The sequence below is a fragment of the Oryza brachyantha genome, chromosome 11 (genome assembly GCF_000231095.2).
Source record: "Oryza brachyantha chromosome 11, ObraRS2, whole genome shotgun sequence".
Classification (NCBI taxonomy): domain Eukaryota; kingdom Viridiplantae; phylum Streptophyta; class Magnoliopsida; order Poales; family Poaceae; genus Oryza; species Oryza brachyantha.
This window is the reverse complement of record NC_023173.2, coordinates 11,184,036-11,192,031: the sequence shown is the minus strand read 5'-3', so window position 1 is coordinate 11,192,031 and position 7,996 is coordinate 11,184,036. Positions and strand designations below refer to the sequence as shown.

At 36.1% G+C, this 7,996-nt stretch overlaps 1 long non-coding RNA gene across 1 annotated transcript; it reads left to right on the top strand.

Annotated features, from left to right (window-relative positions):
• Nucleotides 1-2,702: 2,702 nt before the first annotated feature.
• Nucleotides 2,703-7,716, top strand: LOC107305304. Its single transcript, XR_001551432.1, has 3 exons — nucleotides 2,703-2,769; nucleotides 6,665-6,881; nucleotides 7,322-7,716. It is a non-coding gene; the product is annotated as an uncharacterized LOC107305304 (long non-coding RNA).
• Nucleotides 7,717-7,996: the final 280 nt, after the last annotated feature.

Below are 7,996 nucleotides of genomic sequence, written 5' to 3'. Positions count from 1 at the left end.
GGAAGAACCAGTAGTAATGAACTCATTGATACTAGTTGATATTAACAACTAGCACTCATCGGACTTAATATCCTCGGTATCGGTTTTAATATAAACCAGCACTGAAGAGTTACCTGGCTGGTTTTTGTGTGAGCCAAAACCCTTAAGTGGAGCCAAGACGTGTATATATAACGAGGCTTTTAGACAACATCGGCAGTATCCTCGCATGGCCTCTCCTCTGCATTCTCTTGCTTCCTTCTCTCCAATAATTTTGACATTTTGATCATTTTTGAAAGCTTACTTTATAAATATAGAACCAGTAAAAACTTATTTCACAAACGGATCTTTTGACTGCGCCAACTATAACTTTAAATAGGATAGCGCAAATATTGTTGGTGTCATCCTCCGTCCATGTAAGCATAGCACCCTTTCCCCCTCACCCACAATACCTGCAGACTGGAAATTGTGAGTCCAAGGCAATTGCTGACCTGGCGCACCTGGCTCATAATACATTTATTTTTGAGTAATCATTGAATTATAGTTGATGAATTAAAGGAATAAATGTAATGGGAATAGCCAAGGTACGGTAGAATTGTGCTTGGATTTGATAAAGTGAAAAATATTATAGTCCTAATCTTTTTGGTTTTTATTAATATATACTTGATGAGTGAAAAACTGATAATGAAGTTATCTTGGGAAGCATAAAGAAATGGACTTGATTGATAATTATGTCTTCTTTTTTGGCATTAGAAATGGACTTATTTGTATTTTATATCTTTTCCTTCGTCCATTAAACAATCCTTCCCTTAGTTCCCTAGCTTAGAAACACGCATGAACAGCCGAACAGGCACCGGCGCAGGGTACATATTTAATACTCCCTCAGCTATTTTTTATTTAACACAATTAATTTTTAAATCTATATTTGTAATTCGTCTAAATTAAAGAAATATATGATTATTTAATTTATTACCAAGGAAATTTTAATAATAACATAATTTTATATAGCAAAAAAAATAAATACAATGAACGACTAAACATAAGAAAAAACGAACGCAATATGTTAATAAGCAGACCTCTGAAATGTTATTGTCCTCGTGTGAAAAAGAAATGCCTAGGTCATGCTAAAACAAATCATGACATCAGATGGAGCTGCTATACATAAAAACCTCACTTGCTCCAAAACAAGCATCATCTTCCCAAAAAATCACTACTGACAGCAGATGGTTGTCGGTGTATATGAAGGTATTTATATTTCAGTATAACCTGAGAACCAGTAAAAGATGGTGCACTAAGTACAATTATAGTTTTTTTTACCTTGAGAACCAGTTTTGAATTTTGTAGGCGACAAAAAAGAAGGGGTAAAATCACTCGCATGGTATTATTTTACATTTGTGTACGGTTAGGTCAAACTAACTACAATTATATTACACCTACAGAAGAGCATGAGCTTAGGCAATGTCGGATTAAACTGACATTTTTTTTTCCAATTGTTTATTTAGTTTCATACTGTTTCTATATAGTTAAAACCGATGACCCATGATTACTCCTCACGAAAAGCCTAAGCCATATTTAACATGTACAGTTCCTGTTTATTCTTGCCTGCTGATATTCTTTTCTCCATTTGTTTATTAAGCTTTTATAAATTCCACGAGCAATACGTAACTCTGGTTTGTTGCCGCAACATATTCAGTTAAGATGACCTTTTACTGATAAACTTATGTTTCTGCTTATAAACTAAAATTTTAATTTTAAAATTTAGATTTAGAGTTTATTTTGGATTTTTTTATCATAGTTTATTTTTTCAGTCTTTATCTACAGATCACCAAAACCACATGTATAAAAGTTTATCTCTATATTATATTTAAATCACTAATAAACCATATCACTTATGCTTAATTTCAGTGAAACAATAAGCCTGCTAATGTACAGGTAACAGGTGTGCTGCCTTGTATTATGGTTAATCCGATTCTACCCAAGCTCAAGTCCGTCGTCAGCAAATACTTAATTCAGGAACATGTGTAGACTGTCGAACAGGCAGTCAAATTCCAAGCAGGGTCATTGTGACATGCACTCACAATGCCTGTATTATACGAGGGCATAATTAAAGCCCTGTTTAGTTCCCACAAAAATTGTCAATCACCCGTCGTATCGAATCTTTTAGATACATGTATAGAGTATTAAATATAGTTAATAAAATAACTAATTGCATAATCTGAAATGAATTTGTGAGATAAACCTTTTGAGCCTAATTACTACATGATTAGCAATAACTGCTACAGTGCTAATGACAGATTAATTAGATTTAAAAAAATTATCTTGTAATTTTCTGACACCCTATAAAATTAGTTTTATAATGAGTCGTCGAAATAGTTTTTCGATGTCCCTTGTGACACCCAACAAAAAATTTTTTTGCGGAAACTAAACAAGCCCTAAAATATAATCCAAAGCAGAAAAGTAAACGGTGGCTTCATTTCTTTTGTCCAGGCACAAGAGGCGCCAGGGGCAGGTGCGCTCCTGTCCCTTTCTGTTCCCAGCTTCTTTGGTGGTCACACGTGCAAACACAGGTCCACGAACGCCAGCTTGTGAGTACATAGGCTGTTTCAGTAGTCCCTCGACCACATAATCTCCATGCACCTACCAGCGGCAGTGTAGTGCAGAGTTCTATGTGAGTGGTGCTGTTTATATATAAATGCAAACGGTGCGAATGAAGCAGCATGGAAGACTTCTGAATAGCAGCAGCAGGGTTGGGTTCCGAGCTTCTTTCTGCTTCTCCGGCCTCCCGGCCATCCGGTATGTCCACTCTTTCCCTGTCCGTCTCTTAATTAATTAAGGGTGTGTTTGATTATTAAAAAAGTGTTCCGTTGAGCCGAATATTCATTAGCTACGATCCATCTTTTACATCAGGTTGTTACATATTAGGATTTTAACATTGTCACTCTGATTTATTGTTTTCGTCCTTAAAATGCATTGCATGATTCTAGCACAAAACCACTGGATAGTGCCGAGTCTAAACTCTCCTTATGGATGACTGTTTCGTGTCGGTTGTTTTAGGAACCGACATATATAATACAAGTGTGTGTATATATATATAAATAAATCAGTGCTTATATTATCAGTTATTTTTTAATAAAAACCAAAGCATATAAAAATGCTATAGGTGTTTTTTTTTCTAAAATTAAGCCTTGGGTGCTGGTTTAAAAATATTTGGGAGGTTGTGCTGATGAAAAATGCTCTATATGCGACTGATTTTAAATGAAGTGTTTTCAATTAGTATTTTTGTATTTATAAAAGATGAGGAAACCGGGAGATATAGTTGAATACTCCAAATCTCCGATTTAGTTGGCAGCCATGCATGTCCACTTTATTTATTTAGAAATAGCTTGGCAATTCAATATTCTTAATGGTTCCTTTTTGAGTTTTGCTTTGTGGGTCCAACAAGGGATTCTATTTCTCCATAACGAGCATTTCCATACTGCTGGTTGTGAAGTATTCAGCGTCTCGATTGGTCTTAATTGGGCAGCGTTGTGGGTCACCACCCTTGGAATGGAGATGTTTCGATCATTTTTTTCCTAATAGGGCTAGTTGCATTTCAGTAATCTTACTATTTTTCTATTTAACGTCGTTGACATTTGTTATATTAAAAAACTCTACGTATTTGTTAATTATTTTGTTATAATTTAATTTATTATTTAAAAAATAATTATAAATAAGACAAATGATTGAATATATATCCAAAATTTAACGAAATTAAGTTAGAAACCAAAACCGGCAGAGTACTAATTAATGACAACAGTTGAATGCCTCAGGAAATGTGTGGCCAACGAGAGGGCAGAGATCGTATCACACCAAACGCTAGAAGAAATTAATTATACATTGAAGTCATATCACTACGTGGAAAAAAGTAAAGAAGAAAAACGATTAGCTGAAATTATAATCCTAAACAAGATCAATACATCTCAATCCATATTATCAGTACTTCGTCCAGTATTTGTGTTGTTCTGTGATTATTTTCATATCCGCCGAAATGTTGGGGTCATTTGAATTTCATCAAACTTTCACGGTTTGAAAAATAAAACGAATTCAGTGCAAAACATAAACGAATTATCATGAACAAAAAATGTTAATACCATCGTTGAAAGAACAAACAATTCCTAATTTTTTATACTGAAAAGGTCGATCAATAAAAGTCAAATATTTTCACAACTACACAACCTAAGAAAATTTATCGGGTCATCCGTGAAGGAACGCTATGGCCCGTTACACCCACATTTATCTGTGACGGGCCAAAATAAGGCCCGTTGTAGATGACTCTATTCGGTTTAGCCCGTCACCGATTACATATTGTGTTGGCCCAAAATTTACACCCGCAGTACTTATCCGAGTACTTATCCGTGAAGGGCCAAAATTAGCGTCCGTGACCGATGACACTCATCCGTAAAGGGCCAATGACTGGTTATAAGCATCTCGGTGACGAGCTTTACTTTTGGCCCGTTAAAGATGATGTCCATCGGTGACAGACTTAGCCCATCAATGATAGGTGTTTCAGTGACCACTCATTACTGACCAGACCATTGTCCATCACAAATATGAGTTTAGGCCCGTCACAGATAACCGGTTCTATAGTAGTGTTTCATGTAATCACCATCAGGCCAGGCACTCACAGTGCATACCCAAAGATAGTTTCTAGCTATATGTATTTATTGCTATGCCACTTAAGTAATTTGCTGATGTGACAGGTTATTTATTAAAGAGAGAGATAAAAATACAGAAAACTGGTTGTAAATAAAGACCAGTGTCTTCACGTAAAATAAGACTGCCTGTGAGTGAGAGTTGTGGGCCATATGATAACAAGATACAAAAATTGTATTATGAAAGGTAGTTTCTTGATACGATGTCCAAGAGTATAGAAACCAAGCTAGTTTATAGAAAATTGAGTACCCTATGAAAAATGTTTTACCTCAAAGTCGCACATTATCTCATGGTTCCTAGTCATGTTTTATGGACCCACTTATAAACTACACAATTAAACATTTAACGTTGTTGCGATCCTTCGTTGCAACGAAAGCAATGATGATCAGTTCATAAGGACGAGAATAAATGAGTGGATGAATAAAGGAGTGGATCAGCGATGCTGAGGTTGGTCTTATATTCATGCTTTTAAAATAGACTCCAATCTGGTGTCCGTAGTTAGGAGAATTGGAATTTGTGGGCATGTTTTGTTTTTTAGGCAGTAGAGATATAATTATACAAATAAAATATCATTAAAGACCACTAAATAGTTAGAGGGAAATAGCATATTTGTAAATAAAAAATAATTTATGAATTAAACTTTTATATATGTATTCTTACCGATCCAAAAACTAAGGCTATAAAATAAATTTCGTTGAAAAAATCCCCTAAATTTGACTCTAAATTTAGAATAAAAAATTTAATTTTTGGCTTATAAGTATAAACACATGCGAAATGGTTATGACGTTAGTTTGTTACCAGCTTTAATAAGTCAGCCATGTAGACCCCATGCATGCATGTATAATTCTCGTAACAAAGCACTGCACGGAAAACTAATTAACACCAATTGTAGTAGATACAAAGATATTAATTCCGGATGACATACTGGCGTACGTCTTTCCTCTATATTTTCGTTAATATGTAATCATATATTGCACTCTTGTTTTATATCCGTATCTACGCAAGAAATCTGAGCCATTGAGTACATGCATACTTTACCTGGCTCAGATGGTTCCTTAGTTGGCTTAAGGTGAAAATTTCTATTTTTTTCTTATAAATGACCACTGACACGTGTGAACATAATTCTAAATATACATACTAGTCAAACATAGTGATATGTAGCAGCGAACTATAATACTAGATATTAGAGTATCTCTAACGGTATCTCTATTTTTGACTCTCTATTTTTCTATCCGGCCAACTAGCTACAAAGACTTCTTTCCATGGATATTGGTTTTACACACTCCAACAGCATCTCTATTTACAACTCTCTAGATGCGCAGAGAAAGGCAATATTTGTGGGCCCATGCATGGAGCCCACAATTGGCAAGATAATTTTGGATATCCAAATTTAGCAAGTGGGAGGGACAGTTTGGCAAACCAAATGACTTGGCCATTCGATTGCCATGTCTATTTGAGCTTGAATTTTTATCCGAAATTGCTAAAACTTGGCTTGCAGAGCCATGTTGTTATTCTATTGGAGATGCTCTTAGGCCTAACCAAACCCTAGGCTTAGGGTCGGTTTTAGAAAAAGCACGGATAAAAAATTCCAACCCAAGCTCGACAATTCGTGAAAAAATAAAGCCCTGGCCTGACCCGATCGCTAGGCTTTTCCAAGCCAGGTTGGGATTGAACACTGCTGAACTCTATAAACCTCTTAATCCACCGCTCCTTCCATTTAGCCATATAAGGAACATGTGTAGTAATGAAGGATGAATAGTGTGGTTAATTTGGTTAATAGTAACACGTGAATCCGTATAACCCATAGAATGACATATAGGTAACAAAGATGCGCTAAATTTGAAGGTAGAGAATCTCCATCTGCTAGCATCTCTCTATCCTTTATTCTCGACTACGGTTGAGTTTTAATATGAATTTTTATACAGTGGTTTAGGCATGTCTGGTCTATATTGCCAAATATTTTTAAATTTATTATAATTATTGGCATTATTTGTAGGCAGATATATCTCATTCAAGAGATTAAAAGCAGTTTCTCCTCGAAGCCTGTCACGAGCTATTTTCACCCTGAGTTGTTGCCTGGACCGGGAACGATGTTGCTGAGTTCCTCATCCTGCCTTGCCAAACAGTTCCCTGCAGGAGCTTCACCCCATGGGATGAATTACCCAAGGAGACCCAGCGGTGTGCCTCCTCCACTGGTCACCAGAAATATATATGTATGTACTAGGATATACTTATTGACTCCTCGAGCTTCCCGTGTCATCATTCTTTTCATGGTTACTGAAATTAATAATGGTATAAATACATCTATTTTATATAAAGTTAAATATCTAAATATCTTCAAAACAAGTAATATCAATGCGTACATATATTAACATAGAGATTAAATTTCTATATAACTTTGGTTAATCATATGTGTTCTGAATAACCATTTGACAGCACCTACGTACGACACCCACATTCGGTTTTTCCCACGAGTGCGTAAACATTTATGTCTTAGGAGAAATATATTAACTAGTAATCATATTTAGCCTATTCTTGATATAATTAATTAAGTGTAATGCAGACTTCATATGAGCACGCATTTTGACAAACTGGCCATCCTCTGCACACATTTACCTACAATTTGACTGACGTGATCACGTGCATTGACTAGGTTACCGCCAGAGACAAGCTTTGGAATTTCTTCACTGGGTTACCGTCACGTGCTTTTCGTGACCCTTCCCATATAACCAATTGATGGTCAGATAACAGCATGTTAATTTACTTCCATTATTTGTTCAACTTGTACTTGTCAGTATTGTCTTAGATTAGTTGCATCCGTACGTTAGGTTGAGGGTAGTTTAGTATCTTGACAAAACTATGAAGTTTCATGGAGCACGGTATCTTGATGGTGATGGCAAAAACAACGGAAAATGCGTATGTACGTAATGGCACTTGCTAGAACTCGTGTATATCAATTGTAACTTGTGGAATCAATCACCTGCTGAAGGCAAAAATGCATTATTCTGCTATGTTTTGCGCATGTGGCTCGCATTTTTTAGGAGAGAGAGTGCAGAAGAGGGGATGAATATGTGATCTTGGGAAATGATTGAGAAATAACATTATTTTTTATAAAAAAATTGCAAAATTAGAGGCCATTCTAGGAAAATCATAAATTTAGCGTCCTGTCGAATGGTGGGTGTTCGATTGGGTCCTCTCGAACACCCACCATTCAACAGGCCCACCACCTGGCGCTACACGGCCTGTTGAATAACCACCGGATGATAGGCCCCTCTCCACGGCCCTGTCGAACAACCACCGGACGATAGGCCCCTCCCCATGACCCTGT